This window comes from Canis lupus, chromosome 35 (assembly GCF_048164855.1).
Source record: "Canis lupus baileyi chromosome 35, mCanLup2.hap1, whole genome shotgun sequence".
NCBI lineage: Eukaryota > Metazoa > Chordata > Mammalia > Carnivora > Canidae > Canis > Canis lupus.
The window spans coordinates 9667831-9690526 of NC_132872.1; the positions used below are offsets into that span (position 1 = coordinate 9667831).

Here is a 22696-nt window from a genome sequence, read left to right on the forward strand (position 1 = left end):
AATATTCCATATTAAGTTCCCAGGCCTGTTCACAAAATCACTTTTATACAAATATGAATCTGAAGCATAGAACCAACAGCAATATCTTACTATTTAAATAATTTGATTCTAATTAACCACAACATGTAAGATTGTCTGATAAACTGGGCAGGCTGAGGAACTTCCAGAGCCCAAATGACTTGTTTCCATAGGCACTGAAGAACATTCTCTTTTCCAGCATAATGAGTCAGGACAATGTAGTTCTTGACTTCGCCTCTTATTTCCTTAATAGAAAGTATTGATTTTTATGGCATTGGGACACAGTATATCTCGGGGTGTCGTGAAAGACAGGAGTATGTATTCATCCTTGGATCTTCAAGTGAGTTGAGAAGAAGGCCATCTCCGCATATAAGAAGCCACGTAGGGTAGGACAAAAGGGAGATTCTTTTCATCTCCGTTGGCTAATACATGTTCTTATGTAAGTAGCAAACAATTAGAAGTACCTTGCTTCTTATGGATCCGTACAACTTGAAAATAGTGAATGGATTAAACAAATAATTTTGTAGTATATAGTTGGCTGCATTTGAATATACCCATCCAGTGAAAGAACATCTTATAAAAAAAATGAGAAAATCAGATAATATTATATGAATAGAGAATCCATAATAAATTCTACATAGGTAGAATTCAATTTTCGTAAATGTCATTTTAACATCTGGTTCTGTATAACAAGACTGTTTCCAAACCCCCCTGACAGCCCTTAAATATTCTATTTTGCTGATATGGATAAAAACAATCTTTCGAAAAGAAAACTACCATAAAACAGATGTAGTCAAAAGTTCCTAAACATGAAAGTAATAAACCTTGATGACAAACAAGTTTGGGAGGGGCAGGAGCAGGGCTGCAGAGAAGTTGTAAAGCAGAGTGATAGAGAATGGAAGAGCCAGAAAAGTTCTGGGAGGAGAACGTGGTGAGAGAGGGCAGGTGGCAAACCTGAGGATAATCCTGAGGGTGAGCGCTAGCTAGGGTTCTAGGCAAGGAGAGATGATGGACTCTCTCCTGTTGCAACGTAGTCTCAGTTGCAAAGCAAATGTGTCTTGTGGCTAATCAAGGATTTGACATTTGCTGTAGTTAACTAGAACCTGGAGATTGATCCATGTCTTTGTCTTGTCCTGATCTCTAAGTCTTTGAGTCCATTTTCAAGGGCAATTGGAGTAACTTAACTTTTGTTTTGTTTGGCTTCTGTTTTTCTTGGAATTGGTAATGTAGAGTTTGTGGCACTAGTTTTGTCTGACTTAGTATACAGAAACTCCTCAGGACCCCTGACCTAGCTTATTCTGTCTAGATGCCAAGAATGGTCGACTCTATAAAGGATTCCTGTGCTTGGACCTTGATTTTTTTTCTGTATCCTCTTTATGGATCCTCTGCATTTTTTTTCTGTCCTAAATCTTTACCTGGATCTAATGACTGAAACTTTCTTGTCATTTTGGTTTCAACTCAAATACCACCTTCCCAAAGAGACCTTCTCTAACCAACTAATCAAAGCGACCTTAACACTTTTTATCCTTATCATTCTGGCTTATTGTCTTCATAGAACTTAGCAGCATTTGACAGTATTGTGTTGTCTGATTCTTCCAAAAGGATCAAGGTCCTTAATATTCAGAGTCAGTGGTGAATCCCCACTTAGAAAAATGCTGAGCACATAGGAGATCCTCAATAATTAATAGATAAAGGGAAGAATGAAAGAATGTCAGTTTCTCTGTACTTTCCCCCCAAATCTATGTAGTTATTCTCCAGCTGTCTGAAGGAATGGTATATTCCAATGTCTTCATCTATTTTTCTCTGTATGTTTCCCCCTTCCTGTCCTGAAACCTACATTATTCCCTCATCCCCTAAAAAATTAATATTTTGGGGAGTAGGGTGGGTGAGACTCGGTCTTTCTTATGCAGTCATTGACAATTAGTAACTTAAAATATGGTTTGTAGGGACACCTGATTGGCTCAGTCAGTTAAAGCATCTGCCTTCAGCTCAGGTCATGATCTCAGGATCCAGGGATCAAATCCCACATTGGGTTCTGTGCTCGGTGGAGAGAGTCCGTTGCTCCCTCTCCTTCCGCCCTTCCCCCTACTGGGACTCTCTTTGTCTTCAAATAAATAAAATCTTAGAAAACTATGGTTTATAAATAAAATTAGGGGCCTCCTCCTCTTGCATAGTGTTCATAAAGAAAGCTATAGTTAGAAAGAGACCCCATGGAGGCCATTCAGGTGCCTAGAAGAGAGGATGTGGAAAAGGGACAAGACTCAGCTACAATTTGGGAGGTACAAGGGGTCTAACAAAATGGCTGTTTTCATGTACTTTAGGATTTCATGGTGTTGGGTCTTCTCTGTGAACCTCTTTCTCTGTTTTCTGTTTTGCCCTGGTTGCTTGGGAAGAGAGGAGGAACTGAGAGGTGTGAATATTTAATATGAGATGAGAGAATAGAGGAACCTAGGAAGAAGATAGGAAGGGGATTCTATCGTTATGAGAGGTCATAGGAGAGAATAGAGACAAGTCCTCAAAGAAACATTGTTATGCAGGAGAGAGCAAGAGGACAGAGAGAAGGCATCTGCTGACCCCACACACAGCCACTATACACTTTTCTTTTATTCATAGATTGGCCTTCAATTTATTGTCTAACACAGGGTACTCTTTAGAGTGCAACAAGATACTATTAATAATTAAGTATTAATACTTAACAGGTGTCAACCAGGATGCATGAGTACTTAGAGATTGTGTCATGATCTCTTTTATAAAAGTACAAGACTTTTAACTTGTTTTAAAGAAATTAAACTCTGAGAAAAAAAGCTGGATCTAGGATGAAAGAGATAAACGGTATTATTTTAAGCACCTGAAAAAAATGCCTTATCTGCCTTTCACCCTAAACTAACATTTTCAAAACCAGATTTAAAGATGCCTGGGAATTTTTCTTGCTAAAGTGAGTTAAGCTCATCAGCCATTCCCCTAAGTATAAGTGGATTTATCAAACCCTTTTATTTTTGATAGCAAATTTTAGTATAGTTGACATACAGTGTAACATTAGTTTCCGATATAAAATATAGTGATTCAACCTCTCTATACGTTATGCTATGCTCACAAGTCTAGCTACCATTTGTCAACATGCAACGCTATTACAATACAATTGAGTATATTCCCTGTGCTGTACCTTTCATCCCAATGACTTATTCATTTCATAACTGGGAGCCTGTATCTCCCACTCTCCTTCACCCATTTTGTCCATCTTTTCGCTCCTCTTCCCTCTGGCAACTTTGTATTTATAGGTCTGTCTAATTCTGCTACTTGTTTGTTTATTCATTTGTCAAAACCTTATCTTGAATTGTGTTTTGATTGAGACTCAAAGATTCAGAAAGCCTATAAATACAAGAAAGGAGTGTGTGTGTGTGTGTGTGTGTATGTGTGTGTGTGTGAGAGAAAGAGAGAAGAGTGCACATGTGCTAGGAGATGGGGCTTAAAGAAGTCATCAAGTAAAAGGCAAAAAAAGAAGATATAGGCTTTCTTACATTAGTCACCAGCATACCCTATAGGGACTGGCTCTGATTATATCAAGGGCCTTCTAATAACTTCTACTTTTTACTACTATGGAATTTTGCTACTTTAATTCTAGTGTTGCAATTAATTTAATGAAAAAAATAATTTTATGGTTGTTTTTAAATGTTTGAGTGACAAGAGAAAAGCGAAATAAAAAAGAACATACCTGAGAAGATGAAACAGTGACTGTTAAATCCTTTGGGTTCTGTGAAGAAAGAAAATACTAGACAAATTCAAATAATTCTCAAAGGTTTCCTCTGCTCATTCAAAGTGAAATGGAAAATTCATATGGTTACATTTTAGTCCTACCAAAAAGTAACATTTTAGAGAGTCTGGGCTCAGTCCTCGAGATATGTCAGACATATGTTTTTGCCTTAATATGTCCAGATGCTGTCTCATTCCTCCATTTCATTTTACATGTGTAGACTCAGCCATCATGTATTGCAAGTGAGCTCACCTCTCCCTAAGACGTGTTCTGAGCACCTGACTCAGAATTAAACTCTTAACATTTTGTAGGTCAACTTTAAATCATTGACGGAGCAGAAAAAAGAACAGAGGATCTATTGTACATTTCTCTATGGGGGAACATGAAAAAAAATGAATGGCTAGAGAAGCTATGGTAACTAAAGCTGCTCACAGAGAAATCTGACAGTCACGGAGTGTTCCTGAAGCATTGGGCTAAACGAACAGATTTCTGATTTATGCTTGAGAGTCTGGAGATTGTGAAAATCCATTTGAGAAAGTTTAATGTGAGGAAGGCAAACACTGAAAAATTAAGTTTATAGAAATCACACTGCATATAAAATGGTCATTTACACATGAATTATGTTTAATTACTTAATTGATTAGAAAATATAGATTCATATCTATTTGTATAGTCTATAAACAGTTTATTAATATGCCACATAAGTGATTCAAACCCATTACTTACCCAAAACTCTTAACATCCACACTTAAGAGAAACAAGATGGCCAGCTTTGGAGTTTCAATGGATGGGCAAAAATGTTGCCTGTACTGGCCACACCCATCCCACCCTAACTTCCTGCGGAAGAAGAAGGAGAAAACTATCCCTGGATGACCTTAGCAATACTGATATGCCCTTTGCTTTTTTTTTTTTTTTTTTTTTTTTTCCTTTTCACTCTTACAATAACAATGAGGGAAAGAAAAAATACACTCTGGGAATTTATCCAGGGGACAAAAGAGACTAAATAATATACTCAATGAACAAAGGTGGAGAACAAGACCTAGAAATAGAGTATAGTTAGGAAAGGATAGAGTGAGGAAAGAAAAAAAAAAAGTGCCAAAATAATTAAAAGAATCAGTGTAATGGTGAAGACTGGTTTTCATCTAGAAAAAAAAAATGAGAAGAAAAATATAATTGTAAATTCTAAGTTGAAAATTGACCACTATTTTAAGGGAATAATAAAAGCTCGAAAATAAATGTACAAATAGAAATATTCATTTGAATATATGATACTCATGCTTAAAATTTAGTGTATGACTGCTTTCTCTAAATGTCATGAAGTAGCTTGATGTTTCTGAATATAAGGTATTTCAAAATATTCACATGCTTAGAATTGAATAGGTAATACATTCAGATATTTAAATGGTTTGATAATCTTTCAGATATCTGAGAATAGTATAGACACAGTGTAAAGAAAAACTGAGAACATAAGGAAACGTATAAAGAAAAATAGTATAAAAAGCAAAATATGTGTGAATAGAAACTTTTTTCATATTTAAATTTGTGCATTAATAGTATTTTTCATAAAGGATCTGAATGTGACATATCCACTTTGTGATCCCAGCTCCACCTTCATTTCATGCTGGGGTTGCCGACAGATTTGCTCATTTACTTACCTCTCCTAGCAGAGCAAGCTGTGATACATCACTGGATAAATTACGTGTGCTTTTACCCTATTTTTTTTCAAGTATTCATGTATTTGGACTGTGGGAGAAAGCTGGAGAATTACAGTATAAGAAGTTCTTAATAGATGACAGGTCTACTAATAATGTTTCTTTTGTATTGGTTCTGTTTCTGTTCTAAACTTGATCCAAAGATTAATGAGAGTACATTAAATATTTCTAAACACATTCATGTCAGCTTAGTGACTTTCTTTTGCCGGTGTAATTTTCTGTTTTTTTCCAAAGAGATCTTTTCTGGATTTTCTGAAATAAGTTGCTGTGTCCTTGTGTGCCTGGTCTAAAATATCTAGCAAGCTTTGTGACATTGAATGAGTCTTGAAAAACCACTTTGTTGATTAAAAAAATTTACTGGACAAGAGGATTTGTTTTCCCTTTCTGACTTGGGTTCAATTTTCCCCTTCATTTGCTAAAAGGTTGGCTGTCTTAAAGCATGGAATGAATCTTTGCCCTTGGCCACGGTTGGACAAAACAGACATTGAGTGTCCATGCCTGACTTGGTGCTGTCCATATAGGCACCATGTAAACCTTAAGACATGGCTATATTGAACTTGAAGCTTCACACCAGTAACAAATGCGTCTCTATAAATAACCTAAAAAATGTAAAGATACCTTATTAAGTTTAGGATTACAGTTGTTACTGTGTTTCAAGTTCCCAAAGACCTGAGAGAAATAGAAAGTTGCTTCCCATGGGTAAATGAGAAGAAAAGACAATGGTAATAATTTATGTAATAAAACCATGCTAAACATTTTAAACATACATGCTTCCATTTATACTATAAAATCATCCTCTAGCAAGCAAGGTATGCATGAAGAAACTCAAAGTCAGGGTGGTTAAATAACTCTTCAAAATTATCCAGACAATAAGTGAAAGAAATGGGATTCAAGCTACTACTGAGAATAGGTGGAAGGGAAGGAAAAACAGATACATAATGCTGTTGTCCAGGATAATCTTGATTTAGAAAGTTATGTCCCATTGTCAAAATATATATTCAAATATATTTTAAAATATGTTCTATATAAAATTTGCATGTAAAGCCTGTATATCGTATCTCTTGGACATTCCCCCCAGCTTTATTATGATATAATTGACAACTAAAAATTGTATATATTTAAGGTGTGCTACTTGATGTTTTGATGTAGGTGCACATAGGAAAATAATCACCACATTCAAGCTAATTAACACATCCATCACCTCACATAATTAGTTTTTTGTAGGGGTGTGTGGTAAGAACACTTTACAATATACCTTCCTAGGAAATGTCTAGTAGACAGTACAGTAATATTAACTATAGTCCTGTCGCTCTACATCATATCTCCAGAAATTATTCATCAGGGGAGATTTTGGTCAAAGGGAAATGGAAAGATGTTGGCCCTTTTTAGTTGTAATAAAGAGATTCTGGTTAATTCAAACACTATAAAACCTGGAATAAAATATGCTGTTTGGAATTACATTCTGGTTTTAATATGATCACATCATCTGGCTTGGGCATACAGGCAATGTGATTATAGCATCTGTTACCATACTTATCACCCGGGTTGATTCAACCATTCTGGCTGCTGGCACTAGCTGACACTTAGTCTGTGACACTTAACCTTCAGACAATGATCCCAAGTGGATGGTGACATTCTCATGAATTAACTGAACCATTTGCCCTTTATCTCAATGCTTTTATACTCTGACAGAGCCTTGATTGCTCTGCATTTACCAGATTTACTGTGTTTCTTATATTTTGGGGCTTGACAGGTAGCGCACATCAACCCAATATTACCCTGAAAACAAGCCTTAATAGAAAGTAAGTTATTTGCTGATGAAATTGGGTAATTATGATCATCAGATGTCAGATGGTCAGATGATCATCTGAGATCCAGTCAATGTTGGTATTTGCTCTGTGTTTAAGTTAAATGCTATTAACTCAGATTCACCAAAATCTTATCAAAATGAGAAATCACAGCTTTGGAGACAGTGCAATGATATAAAATGTTAGACTGAAGACTTGGGTTCAAGTTTCAGCTCCACAGTTAGCTGGCTGCATGACCTTGAGCCAGTTATTTAACCATTTTGGAGCCTGCTTGTTTAACCTGCAAAATGATTGGGAGAGAAAGGTTGGGCAAGATCCCTACTAAGGTTCATCTATTGTAGCTGGAAGTTCTCTGAAATGTTTAAGATTTAAGATTCCTCAGGGGGCACCTGAATGGCTCAGTGGTTGAGCGTCTGCCTTTGGCTCAGGTTGTGATCCCGGGGTCCTGGGATCAAGTCCCATGTCGGGCTCTCCTCACAGGGAGCCTGCTCCTCCCTCTGCCTATGTCTCTGCCTCCCCTTCTCTTTGTCTTTCATGAATAAAGAAAACCTCAAAAAAAAAAAAAAAAGATTTAAGATTCCTCAACTCTGCTAACTATCAATCCAGAAATTTTAGGCAATATTTTCTTCATTGAAGAAGCATGTTCTTTATGCTGCTTAACCATTTTGGTATACATAATTATATTATTTATATAGTGCTGTATGATAAATTACCACACATATAGCTGCTTAAGACAACAGCTATTTATCATCTCACAGTTTCTGTGCCTTAGTTGGGTCCCCTGCTCCGGATTTCACAAATCATGACACCATGTAGATTGCTGTCTTCTAGAAGCTCACCTGGGAGAGCTTGTTTATGTGATTGGCAGCATTAATTTCCTTACAACTATATGATGGAGGACCCTGCCTTTTTGTTAACTATTGACTGGAGGTTCTCTTGGGTCCAGAGGCTAACTGTGGTTCCTAGCCACATGGACTTTCCTAGCATGACCACTTACTTCATCAAGCCCATGAGAAGGGTGTTTCGCACCTGTCTCAAAAAACGGGGTCTTACGTGTTGTAATCATGGAAGTGACCCCTCTCTCTCCATCTTTGCTATATAATGTAACTGAATCTCAGGAGTCACATATTATCACCTCTGCCATATTCTGTGTTTAAGTTAAATGCTATTAGCTCAGATTCAACAAAGTCTCACCAAAATGAGAAATCACAGCTTTGGAGACAGTGCAGTGATATGAAATGTTAAAAGTTAGTCACAAGTACTGCCCAAAATTAGGAGAAGAGGGTTACACAAGGTAACACCAGCAGGTGGGGATCACTGAGGTCACCTTTGGGTCTATTCACGACAATATTAGTAATGGGAAATATTTATGAACCTTCACTTTGTGACAGCCCTTTTAATTCTTGACAAACCTGTGTGATACTATTAATATCTTTATTTTGTATGTGTGAAAAATGAGCCTCAAAGATGATCAGAAACTTGTCCAAAGTTATAAAGAATGAGATTTTTTTTTTTATCTTTATGTGTTTGGGTTTTCTAAACCTGTCCTGTGGAAATTTCATATTCTTCTACCTATTTCATATACAATTAGGCAAGCTGTGACTAAGCAGCTGAATGTATTTTGTTTACAATTTCATTGTCCAAAGAGCTAAGCTTTCCTAGATATTAAATAGATGAGAAAATAGCATATATATATATATATATATATTTAAATCATCAGTATTTAAAAAAAAGATTTTATTTATTTGATAGAGCATGCACAGAAAGAGAACATGAGCTAGGGAGGGAGGAGCAGAGGGAGGGAGAGGGAGAAGCAGACTCCCTGCTGAGCGGGTAGCCTAGCGGTGGGCTTAGGGCTTGGTCCCAGGACCCCAGGATCACGTCCTGAGCCACAGGCAGATGCTTAATTGACTGAGCTGCCCAGGTGCCCCTGTGTGTATGTATTTATATTTATATATTTATATGTAATTATTTATATACACACACACACACACACACACACACAGACATAAGGGACAGAATGACACAGGGAAACCCAGGGGTGGGGCATGTGTGCTCAGGTGCTGGTCTGTGTAGATATTTCAATGGAGAATTCTAGTGCAGTGGCAGCAAAGTGTGAGGAGAAAAGGTGCAAACTTAGAGTATTATGTCAGGCCTACTTGCCCTTGCTACAGCGTGAACATTTGGACACTTTGCTTTTGACAACCTCGGGTACCATTTTAGATACTCCTTTTGAATGAGGATTTGCTCTCCATTTCCAGTTACTCTGGAACTCTACTCGTGAGACCAACATAAGAAATATTCTTAAGTGTGTAAACATTGACAAGTTACACTTGCTTTTCCTCTGGGACTTTTTAGGCTCAATCTTTTCAGCTCCTCACATTCATGGAGAAAAGTGCCTTCAACACAAACATGCTTGTAAGATAGCATTGCCTTGCGCTCAGGAACTAGCTGGACACAGAGGAGAACTCAGAGGAGGAAGTAACAGGATTTATTCTGCTCTTCCTACCAAAGCTATCCATGAGGCTGGAATCAAGTTCATTAATACCAATGTGAAATATTGAGTTTAGTCTATTTTTCAATTCACTTAGCTTTCTTTTAAAAAATTGAGAGGTTTGTCTTTGTCACATGGTATGTCATGATTAATCAGATATATTGGATGGGCAAATGACTTAATAGTTATTGCAATTTGTCACATCAGACACGGCTTATCATGCATTATTAATACCCAAATGTAAAATTACTTAAACTGGGTCTGGCTTCTGTTCAAGACCGTTGTGTGTCAGCAGTAGTAAGTTTTAAAAAAATCCACACAGGGATGATTTAACCAGTATCAACTTATCCTTTCCATTCCAGTATAAGTGCATCTTCAAAGGATAATTAAGTTGACAAAATCTTGATTTAGCAGGAGGGAAAACAGCCATCCCTATTGAGGGGAGGAGGCTTCAGGCTTTATTAACATGGATACTCAGGAGGTCCCACAATCTAGAAAGGTGATGTTCTTTTCCTTTTCTTTTCTTTTCTTTTCTTTTCTTTTCTTTTCTTTTCTTTTCTTTTCTTTTCTTTTCTTTTCTTTTCTTTTCTTTTCTTTTCTTTTCTTTTCTTTCTTTTCTTTTTTCTTTTCTTTCTTTTCTTTCTTTTCTTTTCTTCTTTTCTTTTCTTTTCTCTTTTCTTTTCTTTTTTTCCTTTCCTTTTTTCCTTTTCCTTTTCCTTTCCTTTTTCTTTTCTTTTTTCTTTCCAAAGAAAAATGGAAGTTCAGAAACATATTTTTAATGAGTTTTTTATTTGCACACTCTAAAATGTTTTTATTTTGGTACTTGTTTTTTTACTAAATTTGATGACTGTACAGTTGTATTAAAAGCTAGGGACTCCTGGGTGGCTCAGTGGTTGAGCTTCTGCCTTCAGGTCAGGTCCTGATCCTGGGATCCTGGAATTGAGTCCCGCATCAGGCTCCCTGCAGGGAGCCTGCTTCTCCCTCTGCCTATGTCTTTGCCTCACTCTCTGTGTCATAAATAAACAAACAAACAAACCATCCATCCATCCATCCATCCTAAACAAGAAAACGTTAGTACCTTGTTTGGAACTGTATATAATTACAAAAGGACAAGGAGTCATGTATCTACACAGGAGTGACAGTTCAGTTTGAGGAATGTGAGGGAATCAGATCTTTTTGTAAATTAGTCAGGAAAGGGCCTCTGTCTCATGTATCTATTATTAGCACCCACTTTGTTGGTTTTTCAGATGTCTTAACAACCCAAAAAGGGGCCTTTCTTTCATTACAGTGCAGTTTATCTAAGGTGATTGTTGCTGCCTCATATTTGTAAGTCTCTTCTGATTCCAACTGCCTTTATACATTCTAAGGAGATGACCATCTCTAGTTAGGAAAGGTCCCAGGGATCAGTAGCCCCAAAGATGACTCAGCCTGCCACGTCTTAAACTCCAGCCCCATTCCAAGCAAACCAGCTATATACTTTTTTTTTCTGTTTCTTTTTTAACTTTTATTTATTTATGATAGTCACACAGAGAGAGAGAGAGAGGCAGAGACATAGGCAGAAGGAGAAGCAGGCTCCATGCACCGGGAGCCCGACGTGGGATTCGATCCTGCGTCTCCAGGATCGCACCCTGGGCCAGAAGCAGGCGCTAAACCGCTGCGCCACCCAGGGATCCCCAGCTATATACTTTTAATACACAGAGAAGTAGAATTTTCAGGAAATGTTATCAAAAATAGATACATTCTCTTCTAATTGTTTGGGAAAATCAGTTTCCTGGAATATTCATCATTTTATGTTCAATGACCATCCCTTCCCCCTTCTGTCTATAATGAAATCTTAGTATAGGGTTAGGGCTATCAGATTCAGTGACCTATTTAGAGGAATTATACAATGTGAGCCCAGTCTGCAGAAGAGATCACAATCTACCTGGGTAGAAAAGATGAAAATATTCAAAGAGATGGAATATAATTTAAAGCAAGTTTGGTGCACATAGATCTGTGCCCTTTAGAAATTCAGAGGAAATCAGATACGGTTGGGGTTTTCAGCTAAACCTTTTTGGAAGAGTTTGAATTTGAGTTTGGACTAGAGCATGACTGGTGTTTTAGTTTGGTGAAAAGACAAGAAAGGGAATAGTAAGCAACAGGAACCATATGAAGAAAAGTTTTGTACTAAGTAATATGGTGTGTGCCACAGAAGATAAGATGATGAACCTGACTTATTTAAAGGTAGATAGGATAAGGTCAGATGATTGAAGACTTACAAAAAGCAGTTAAATGTAATGCCACTTGATCAGAACTCCTGAAAATTCCATCTGCCTTCAGAGTTGGCACAGAGAAAGTAGGGATTCACGCAGCAGCAGTATAAGTTATCAGTTCTCAGACAAATTCACTTTTGGATTTGACATGTCCATTGTAGGATTAAGAGCAGTGACTCCTCTAAAAGAACTCCTTTATATAGAAGGGAAATCAGCATAGTTAAGTGCATCTTCTGTAGAAGGGGACATAGCATCATGATAGGTTGGTACAGTAATGACAGATTAATGGTAAATTCATCACGAGTCTTAGAGGTTTCTAGACTGCTCATTCCAGCAGAAATACCATAAGAAGAGGACAACACAATATTTTTTTTACCAAAGCCTTTGAAATTCTAAAAGGCAATATAATTACGCCATCCCATCAATGAAGCCCAGAAAGACCTTGGCCAGGATACTTTGATAATGATCATTGTTGATTGGACTTGCCTCAGTTTTTGGCCTGTTGTAAACTTTATACATTTGCATAAGCAAAAGTAAAATATCTCTGGAAGTTATGTCATCAAAATACATTTGCTATTTAATATTGTAGGTGAGCTGTTTAATATAGTTGGTTACAAAGCAAGCAATTAGAATCTCTTCTCCATAATGGATTCTCAACGTACTATGCTTTGTTTGAAGTATGATAGAAAAAATATTAGTAGCAGATAAATTTGCATTTGCAATTTACCCTTTTGGAGCCTTCGGTATATGCACCCAACCTCTCTTTTATACTAGTAGGCAAACGCACATTCAACTGTCTTCATATGAAATTGTCATAGCTGGAATTCTTCCCCTAATTAACAATGGTACTTTTCCCAGTGAGATTTTGTTTTCTATATACGCAGATTCTTTCAGTAAGAGTTTTTTTTTTTTTTTTTTCTTATCCCATCAGAAACCTACATAATTTTGGATTAAGTTCCCAAGGAAAAAGAATCTAGTAAGCCTAGCCCAATATTCTTGGGCTTATTTTAATCCCATTGAAACATTTCAGGGATATTTAAAATTTACATCACCCAGTCACTAGTCAGCAGTTATTTCTCAATTCCAGAAGAATTCTTTAAGTTATGGGAGAATCACAGAATATTAGAAAAAGCTTGAGGCTGGATTTCTCCCAAGGTTTTCTAACAGGTGGCCAGTAGCTACAAGTTGTTTGCCTTGAATTTTATATAATTCTGTTAGAGCATGTCAGCGTATTTAGGTATGGCCCAGTTTACTGAGTCCTGAATCCCCTGCTACCTTTCACTCAGCTGCTTCCTACCTGATATTACCTACTGAAGGCATTTGCTTGTGTCTCTGTATAGATTCTCCTGTTTACTTGATTGAAAATATTAGAGTAGGTGAAAGATCTTCTCCAAATAATTTCTGAAATCCAAAAATACGGAGTCTCTCCTTGACTAAAAAAAGTAGCTAGGATGACACTCTAACATCCTCTTCACCATGCTGTGATTTATTTGATATTTTTCATGTGCATAATTCATTAGTATCCATTGCCAATTTATACATAAGGAAAACTTCAGAAAGTTGCATTTTATTAGCATTGCACCTGTGATCTAAATTTAAACAAGATCTTTGAAGGTGATGCAAAATATTTGAATGACTGATTTTCTTTTGTTAATTTTTAAAAATTACTCTTTTTCAGAATTTAATTCTACTTGGGATTAGAAAAAGAAAGTGAACAATTATATTTACCTGTAATCACACCCGGGTGTGCTGGATGGAATGTTTTGAGGGGCTCCTGAGATGTCAGATGTTTGGTTGGCTTGTGTGTTTGTTTGGACCTCATTCCTTGTTGCGAAGCTTCTGATACCTGAGACTCCTTGAAAGGTCCGAACCTTTCAGAGTGTGCCCAGGACTTGTTTTTCCTCTGAATTGCCTTCTTTTAAGAAACTCTACTCCTTTTTCAAGGAGCAACTTTGAAGGATTATTTTTTGTGGCTGGTTCACACTGAAAGCACGACATAGACTGGCAGAGAGAAACAGAACCAGTGTAAAGGCAAAGAGGCTACTTGTGAGCTTCGGGAAATTCTAGCTTTGAATCCTCCTCATGTGACGTCTTCACAGAAGTGGGCATGGACCTCCGGGGTTCTGCTACCACTCCTGCACTCTCACCATCTGATACTGCTCTCTCTCCCTTCCCAGGATCATAAATCCTCTGAATGCAAAAGCACAAAAATGCTCCTCAGTGCTGAGAAAAGTCTGATGGCAAGAAGACAATGAGGCGTTGGGAAAGACATTGGTTCCAGAAATTGGATTCTAGGCATGTAGTGCCAGGATGGAGGACTTTTATTTAATTTTATAGAAAAATGTTCGGGTTATTTTACACTGAGATGTGAAATCTCATTTGCAGCTAAGCCCCGGAGGGAGTGGAAGGAACTAGGAGAGCTCATAAAGACAAGCGTAATAGGATTAATAAGAAAAAGGCCGAAGACATAAGCCTTTATTGTAGGAACTCAGTGCTAAATTTTAGCATTGATGAAGGGTGAAATGTCGATACTTATCCAAACATTTGTGCCTTCAGGGCACAACAACTGAAGGATGGTGGCTTCATAGGTCAATGCTGCTTGGCTAGGTTGTCTGCTTTTCTCAGGAGAGAGGGCCACTGTGGTAGAACAGAAAAAGAAAATCCCTGTGTGGCAGCAATTCCTGAACCCTCATCAGAGAAATGATTCTCAAAATATATTTAATATAATCGGGGTAACGATTAGGGTTGCGTAATAATCCATGGAATAAAAAATTGGAAGTTTATTTGATAATCTAAGACCTGAATGTTAAATTACTTGTTTATATATGTAGGACTTGAATGTTAAAGAAAACAAACAGAATTCTCAATCTAAAGAGCCCATTTATAGGAGTTCCAGGTTACTCATGAACATGGATTAGAGGAGAAGGTGGTAACCAAATTGTTGTCTCTCTAGCTGGTTCTTTTTCTTCTTTTATAAAGGTCAATTGCCACAAAATAATTTGGGCAGAAAATGTGGCTGTTGAAGCAATTTAAATAACTGTACCAAAGAAAAGCGTCATATAATTCTTTCAACTGCATAGTCAGACCTATTGCCAGGCTAATATTTGCGGCTCCTATTTCCTAACTGGGTAAGGGTGATGATGTGGACCTGAGGCTAAGGGAGGGTCCAAGTGCTTATGATTTCAGTCCCCAAAGGGCTTCATTCATTTTTCTAATTTATGGCATTGAATTGATTTTTTCCAGTATTACTTTCATAATAAGATCAATGTATTTTTTAAAGTATTATTTAAAAAGAAATATTAATGCTGCCAAATTGACGGTCTAAGTGATCAGAAGTTTTATACTTATTAGAGGAACCAGTTTGAGCATTATATATACTATGATGATAATGCAACTTAAACTTCAGAGTGGTGCGAGGCATGGCGGGACACCTCCCACCCACTCTTGCCATCTTTGTCTAGCCTCAAATTTCATATTTATAATAGGTGTATACTAAGATTACAGAAATATGAACTATATTTAGATAAAAATTATGGAATATGGACATGTACATTTTAATTCGGTACAAGGCAAGAACATATACTTTTTTCTTGATTTAATTTTTTTGTAATATAAACTTCTAAAAATTTGGTCATATTGATAATCTGATAATAATATCAATGCCTCTATATGTAGTAGGAACATCTCTATATGGCTTTTGTGAGGTGGTGTCAATTAGGATGGCTAGATCTTTTTTCCATGTTTAATTACTGCATTTCTGACCATTGAACTTACGTGTAAATGAGAGAACACCTGCTTTTCATGTAGGAAGGCTACCTTCCAGTAGCAGCGCCTGGTCTTAGAGTATCTATTAAAAAGGTAATTTTGCAAAGGGATCACAGATTTTGGTGGTCAGGAGATCCTGTTTCTAAGGTTTAGGGGTAGGAACTAGAGTAAAGAAAGGGGGCCACTAAATTATTTAAATCCATTTGGAGGAGTTAACTGGGGGAAGAAAGGACCCTTATCTATCCCATTTTTCCAAGTCTGCCTTTATTGTGATTGTCACTATCATGGTGATTTTTGTTGTCATCACCATTATTATTTTCAGAAATATCACCATCCTCAGACCCTGGATATCCTGATTAGAAATGATCCCCATGTGCACAGTGAAAGTTATTAGGACCAAAATACCCCGTCTGGCTGTTTCTTGTGAGGTTATTTTGGCCTCCCATGCAGATGCTGGGTCCAATGTTTTGAGTATCCACCATGTGGCTTGGTTCTGAAGATGAATCCCAGCCAATGTGAAGCACTGAATGTTCTGGCCCCACCATATTTACATGGACCCAGCCATTGTCTTAATTTTACAGCTTTACTCACTGGCTCGTATTTACTGAAGATGGTAAATAAAAATGAGATATGACCAAAAATTTGTCCATTTCTGTTTAAGTGTATCATCAATGCAGCCATACAAATGACAAGGTCCTGTAAACACAAGCCACACTGGTGACTGGGCTGCCTTAATGAATCAGTTGGAATGACTATGTCCAATTCAAATGGGGGCACAGGGCTGAGGGCTAGACTCTTGCCAAATCACGCTATTCCCAGACCTCTAATTTTGCTGCATTTTTATTTGAACTTCCTTTTCAACATTCAACCCTAATTACTCAGTGCACTCCTCCTGGAAATGCTTTCTCTCTGTCCCTTTTATGAGTAAAACAATGAAAGCCTTTGATCTTTCCTTCCTTTCCTGCTTTTTTTTTTTTTTTTTTTCCTCAACACTTCAGGACACTTGCATCAACAGTCGATTTTAGGAGAAGATTCTACTCTTATTTGAATAAAGGACTCATGAGAAATGGAGGATGGACCTGATAACAAATGAGAGAAAATGCAGTTGGGTGCCTAAAGGAAGAAGCAAATATCTGCCCTCGTCTATCACTGCTGATTAGCTGCTGTGTGTGTGAGAGGGAGAGAGACAGAGACGGAGAGAGATTGGAAATAACAAATGGATTCAGGAGAGAGGCTGGGCTTCGCTGCCTGGTTTTTCTGGCTCATCAATCATCTCCATTGTGGCTGATAGGTGGTTATGTCACTCCCTCCTCCATCCCACCCACCAGAGAATCCATAACCCTGACAGGCGGTCCCTGGTCTGTAGTCCTTTCTGCAGCAATGGTTATTCAGCCCCTGCACAAAATGTCTGAGAGTCAGTGTCTTACTGTCTGATGTGTCTATTTCAGTTTACCTTAGGAAAGTGTGTTTACAAGATTCCCATCCCTGCTTTCAGGCTGTGGCCTTGCCAGTTCCTCCTCGGGGCGACTATTGACAGCATGCCCATCATGTTCATAGTGCCAACACAACTGATAGGCTGACATTACATAAAACATTGACAGGAGGTGGGGTAGGGCTTGGGAGGGTCCATAAAAATGTTGAAGCCATCCAAGTGTGAAATGGAAAGATGAAGAAAGTGTTTTCCCAAAGCCGTTTATATCTGTCATCTGTTCTGGGTCTCACTCTCTTAATCTGTTCAGTCCCTTCCTCCCACCTTCACTGCTGAGGCTCGGATCTTCCTCTGGGAAAGCACCTCTGGGGAGGCATACCTGTTAGGAGAGCAGCATCTCTGAATAAAACTAAAGCTTCAGTAGCAAGCTTGACATTGGTTGTTCTCCAAGTGGCTATGGCATAGCATTTAGGCAAATGCGATGGTCCTGTTTTGAAGGACCATCCTGTCACTTCGAAACACTTAAAGTGATGAAACCATATCATTTAAATTTAAAATGTGGAGCCAGTCTGTTAAAGATGCTATCCCTTGTCTTCATCCTGGATCCTTGGTTCCATTTCCTTTTTTCTCTAAATTAGAGACCATAAATACCTTAATCTTGAAGATTGATAAGCATTCTCAGCCTAGGCATGCTGTTTGCATATTTTGCACTTGTCTTTGTTCCTGGAAAATTTTCCCATTGGTGAGCTTCAGTGAGCAGTAAGGGGCAGTGCTCACTCATACTGTGTGGTTGCTATTAAAGAATGACTAATAGGATTTCTACATATTTTCTTTTGATCGTTACAATGTTTGTAAGTTGGACGTTATTAGTTTTATCTTACATGTATGTAAGTGACCCCTGGACATGGACTGTAGACATAGCAAATCCTTCCCATTTTGCCTCTCCAACTGACTCATGTTTATGCAGCAATGCCTTTATTGCCGCCATCCCCTTTGGCTCATCAAGCATTGTGTCCCTACCACATTAGTACTTTAGTCATTCCTTGGGAAGACTCTCAAGGGCCAATGTCTTTGGATTCAGAAACTTTAGGTTTAACTCTCAGCCTCTCCCCAGCACAGGTAATTAGAAGACAAGACTATAGAATAATGAGATTAAGGATTATACAGGTAAACTAGAGCATACATGTAGAAATGGCTCTTATAGATTTCCAAGTCATTATTCTAATAATGCTATCCTTGCTCATTGTATGGAAATTTTTTTTTTTTTTGAGAAGGAAGGAAATTTATGAAAAGTTGACTGGGTGACGGGCACTGAGGAGGACACTTGATGGGATGAGCACTGGGTGTTATACTATATGTTGGTAAATTGAACTCCAATAAAAAATATATATAATATGTGTATATATATGTGTGTGTGTGTATATATATATATATATATAAAATAAAAATTGTGTAGGAAATGGATTCTGATCATTTTATAACCACCCTTTATTCTTGACCCAAATGGTGTTATCCTGATTGGGCACTCATGGCTTATTCAAGGCCTGATTCAAGATTACTTTTCCTTAACCTAAGAACATTCTGGATATGGAAGTCAGAAAACTCTGGGATTAATATCTTGACTCCTCCACCTACCAGTTGGGTATTCTTGGATCAGTTGGTTATTATCTCTGATTCTCAGTATTTTTTAGCTATTAGATAGGAACAGTGATAATCACTAACATTTTTAAAGAATATATAAAAGTTTCTTTAAATCAGTATCAAAAGAGAAATGTGAAATTTTCATGTGACTTTTTTTTTAAAAAAGGATATAACACATGCATAACATAAATGGGTCTGATTTGATTAAGGAAATACCAACTTGGTTAAGAATTCAATTCTATTTATAGCTTACTAGACTCAAAACATATGCTGGTTGGGCAATAAAGAGGAGTGGTTCATTAATTTCATGGTCTGTAGGTATATTTAGAGTAGGATTGTCTGGAAAATTTAACAACATGTATGTAAAGAACATGAGGATGAAAAGAAAATCCTTTTTATTGGTTTGTACATTTTAATGATTTTATATAGTCAATGTTTCTATTTTTTAATTTTTAAAATTAAAGAAAATTTAGTCCAGTGTAGTGGACTATTGTGTCTATTTCTTTTTTTTTTTTTAAGATTGTATTTATTTATTCATGAGAGACAGAGAGAGGCAGAGGGAGAAGCAGGCTTCCTGCAGGAAGCCTGATGCAGAACTCAATTCTAGGACTTGAGCCAAAGACAGATGCTCAACCACTGAACCATCCAGGTGCCCCTCAGTGTATATATTTTTAAATAGAAGATGTTTCTAGGCAAGGACCATCTCTTTCTCTGGGTGGTGCCCAGTGTGGAAGTCACTCTTGGGTGTGTTTGAATACAACTTCTATTCTGACCATGGTTTCAGATGAAACCATGTTTGCCTATGGTTTGATGCCTGGTTATTTCCGTCCTTTCAACAGCCTTCCTGGATTAATGGACAAGTAATTAATCACCCTATATTTTGTTTATTTACAATCAATTCAAGTGATTGGGATAAATCCATCCTTTGCCTACATGTTCCTTAGAGGATTGACCTCAGTTTAAGAAAACCCAGTGTATGACATTTTCATTCACAAGTAAATCAGAGACCAATGTTTGTATTCTTTTTTTTTTTTTTTTTTAAGATTTTTTTGTTTATTCATGAGAGATGCAGAGAGAGAGGCAGAGACATAAGCAGAGGGAGAAGCAGGCTCCATGCAGGGAGTCCAATGTGGGACTTGATCCCTGGACTCTGGAATCATGCCCTGAGCCAAAGGCAGACAGATGCTCAACCACTGAGCCACCCAGGCGTCCCCCAATGTTTGTATCCTAAAAAGACCCATCATAGTGTATATGTCCATATGGTATTTAAAACACACACACACACACAGTGTTGGATTGAGAACGCTTGTGTTAATAAGTACATCATCATAACAATCATCCTTGCACATATTTGTGGCACTAACTTCTAATCCTCATGCTATATTTTTAAATATATATGTTATCTATATTTTCACTTCCCATAGCATAGTTTCTCATAGAAAATTTATTTCTTTGGAGGATTCAACTAAATTTTGGTAAGCTGGCAGAGAGATGCCTTCGTAGGTTTAGGCTAGGAAAGAGGAGGTGTGTCCCTCTGGATACAGTTGTTCCGCCTGGAGCCCTGCCAGGCCTGGAGTTGTGTGTGTGTCCATAGAAAAATGCAGCAGCCACAGGCCCCAAGGGCCCCTTACTCCATTGTGCCTACTTACTTGGGGCCATCAGGGAGTTTTCCTGAGGTATCCTAACTAGAGACATAGGCAAAGTCAGTCCTCAAATCTGCGTCAACCCAGGAACCAAAAAAAAAAAAAAAAAAGGCAGTAATTGCCTAAGGTTGTGTTGGAGGTGTGTATACACAGGACTTGTTTCTTCTTTCTTTTTTTTAAATTACGTATGTGACTCATTCCTTGGCTGCATTGTATTTCCTTTGGTCAGTGCTCTTCCAGAGGCCGACCAATCTAGGATCAAATACTGCATCTGCCATTTCCTAGTGAGTTTAGTCAAAACTTCGTAACAATTGAGAACTTCAGTTTCTTACACGTACCAAAAAAGAATGACAAAATCATGTTTTATAAAGCATCGTGAGAATTGACTGAAATAAAAGAAGAACCTAATATTTTTCTGGAGAAAAGCTATCTTCTCACATCCATCCTGTGTGTGTGTGAGAGAGAGAGAGACTTTTCAGGGATAGTCAGCATGCTACCTGTTTTGTTCAGTTTTGTTTTGTTTTTAAACCTGGTCTTTCAAAGCCTTCCTTCTAAGCACAGCTTTTTCAGTCAAAAGTTATATAATTTGGGGTAACTTACATTCTATTAAGGGGATCATAACACCTCCCTTCCAGGTTTGCTATATGAATTAGAAATGATCTTTGCGAAACACCAAGCACATTGCCTAAGACAACGTCAATTCTTAATAAATGGCATATACTGTCAACATTTATGTTCTCCTCCTCGCTAGTGTCATCATCACTGAACAGAACAGCTGGAAATCCCTGTGACTGCACATATTGCCAACTGGTTGTTGTTGTTTCATTTTGTTTTGGGTTTTTGGAGCCTCACTTTCAGGGAAGCAAGTTTATTTATTTTTTATTTTTTTTTAATTTATTTTTTTTTATTAGTGTTCAATTTGCCAACCTATAGGATAACACCCAGTGCTCATTCCGTCAAGTGCCCCCCTCAGTGCCCGTCACCCCCTCACCCACCTCCCCTTCCACCACCCCTCCTAACTCTGGGAAACGAACTAGGAGAAGCAAGTTTATTTTTGCACAGCCCTAATTTGGCTATGTGTGAACCAGATGATACCTTGGAGAGGTAAAAGGAAGAAGAGTTGCGTGGGCTGAGTAACAGGCACACAGCAGGCATCTCAGTCGAAGTTGCTTCCTAGGACTTCATGTATTTTTTTTTTTTTTTTGTCCATCATTTTTAGCAAAACTAATTTTCAGCCCTTCCATGCAGGTGTGCTACTACTCTGAATTATTCTTTTCTCTTTTTTCTTTTCTGTCTCCCCTCTTAAATCTCCTTAGCTATATCCCCACGCCTCCTATTTCTCAACCTGTCCCCTTTTCCTTTGTCTCTGTCAAGTTTTCTGCTCGGCACATGGAACAAATACATTTGCCTCTGGTCCTCCAGCTAGTCAATTAAGATATCATGTTTTAAGGCTGTGCGTGTGTGTGCGCGCGTGCACGCATGTGTGTTTCCTTTATGACTGGCTATTATTTTTCTTGACACTGCCTTGGCAACTATATTTATTTGGGGGAAAAAAGTGGTATAATTTGCTTTTCTAATTTTCAGAGAGAGCTCTCCTGGTTACATGGGGGTCGGATTTTCAATGTCTGGTGCCAGAAAGCTGAGACTGCACACAGAGCTCTGTGCTAGGCAAGGAAATACTTCATTAGAGTTGTATTCCACGAAGGCACTTTTGCTTCTTAACGCCTGTGATTTTAATTAAAACCTGGAAAGTAAAGAATCCTCTGGTTGTATTAATGCTTTCATTTCCATTAGGACGGTGGAGTTTATAAACACTATCCGGGTTTATAAATTAGTTCTCATGCGAATAATAAGTGCACAATGTCGCATAGAAAGCAAAACTCTGCCGACCCATCTGTTCCTCTCCTACTTTATTCTTCCATTTTTATTTTCCTTTTCAGAAACTCTTGCAAGAGTGATTCTTGATTTCTTTTATCTCTGAATCTTTATCACCCATATCTTTTAGCTATGTTTCATTGGACTGGGTATGCTAAAACCAGACTTTACTCTCGATTGATGGAAGGGGACATTAGTAGTTCATTTGGGTGCAAATCTAAAATAACTAAGTAAACTTTTATTAAACTCACATGGAAAACAAGATTTTTCTATTTCTATAAATCTGATTTCTTAGAACATTTAAGATG

The 22696-nt window shown here is 37.6% G+C and overlaps 1 long non-coding RNA gene across 1 annotated transcript in view; it reads left to right on the top strand.

Annotated features, from left to right (window-relative positions):
• Nucleotides 1-221: 221 nt before the first annotated feature.
• LOC140624808 (uncharacterized) overlaps nucleotides 222-22696 on the top strand; it is a 610288-nt gene continuing 587813 nt past the window's right edge. Inside the window, exon 1 of the long non-coding RNA XR_012024249.1 lies at nucleotides 222-457. This is a non-coding gene — a long non-coding RNA (uncharacterized lncRNA). The remainder of the gene's footprint in view (nucleotides 458-22696) is intronic.